Source organism: Cryptotermes secundus, unplaced genomic scaffold, assembly GCF_002891405.2.
Source record: "Cryptotermes secundus unplaced genomic scaffold, Csec_1.0 scaffold1508, whole genome shotgun sequence".
Classification (NCBI taxonomy): Eukaryota; Metazoa; Arthropoda; class Insecta; order Blattodea; family Kalotermitidae; genus Cryptotermes; species Cryptotermes secundus.
In genome coordinates, this window is record NW_019725433.1 from 56,494 (window position 1) to 58,028 (window position 1,535).

Consider the following 1,535-nt stretch of genomic DNA (forward strand, 5'->3'; position numbering starts at 1 on the left):
TGGGTATGTCTCACCATATGGACCCACTAAAATGATCTTTGAATTTGTACAGTTCTGTAAAGACATCATAGCTTTTATCAGTCATGGCTCTATAACACCATACAATTTACGCTGTTTTTCATGACATTTAACACACAACAGCTACTCTGTGCAGATTTCTTATCTACAGACTTCAAAATCCTTGACAAGTAGACTTCAAAATCCTTGACAAGTATTAACATCATAGCGCACTGACCTTCCTGAAAAACTAACAGTCCCTGTGGGCAGAAAATGTCTGCTCTTTATGGTACTTAAGGGCTCATTACTGTGTTCACACATGCCCATCATGACTTTGCATCCTGACAAAAAACGAAGTCCAAACAACCCAAAATTATATCTTGATAATGCATCTGCATAAATGTCTCCCAAATGGTTTCATTCTTTCAAGTTTTCAGTCTACGCTTGCTATACGTTTATCATTCTCACATTTGTGCCATATGACCTAACCATAGCACTCTCCCTGAATTGATCCCTCTCCTACATATGTGAGTAATTTCATAAATGCACAGGTTCACAACGCTGCGGATTAGATGACACAACAACAGTGAGCCTCACACCCGTTACAGTTCAGGGCTTGAGAAAGACGTGCATTATTTTGTTTCATTTATAATGTACTGTTCTTAAATAACGTGAGTTAGAAATGGAGCCTGCATGGTTCTCGGGTATTGTGACTGTTGAAGATCAAAGGTCGTACATTAAAATCTAAACTTTACGTGGAAAAAACCCAACACAAATCCACAGTGCTTTAAGTGAAGTTTGTGGCGAGTTAACACTAGACCGTAGTACAGTTTCTCGCTCAGCTAGTCGTTTTCGTGGCAGTCGTGTGAGATGATCCAAGGCCAGGAATGCCGAAAACATCAACAGATGAAAGACATGAGAAACTTGTGTCAGATGCTCATGAAGATGATCATCATGCGACATGTGAGGAACTTTCTAAAACCACAGGGATTCCAACAAACTCAATATTCCGAATTCTGACAAATGATTTAAAGAAGAGAAAGATTTCTGCGTGATTGGTCCCTCACTGCTTGACTGCTGAACAGAAGCAGAAACGCCTCAACATTGCAACCTTGCTGAAACAAAGATTTGACATTGAAGGGCAAGCATTCTTGTATCAACTTGTTGCTATTGATGAAACGTGGGTCAGAGACTTTCAATGGGAGCTGAAATCACAGTCCGAGTGGAGAGGTCCATCTTCCCCACGACCAAAAAAATTTCGACGATCTCAATCAAAGGTCAAACAAATGATGATCTTTGCTTATGATCACCAAGCAATCATCATGACAGGCAGAGTTTCGTGCGGAAAAAGTGCCACAGAAGTTTATTATCGTGACTTGATGCAAAATCTGCGCAGAAAAATACACAAAAACCGACCTCACTTGCTCGAGGCTTAGCCGATCATTCTCCATGACAACGCTCGCTGCACATCAGGATTTTCGTAACAGAACAGCTCTGACAATACAGTTGGGAGGTGTTGCCTCATGCTCACTACAGCC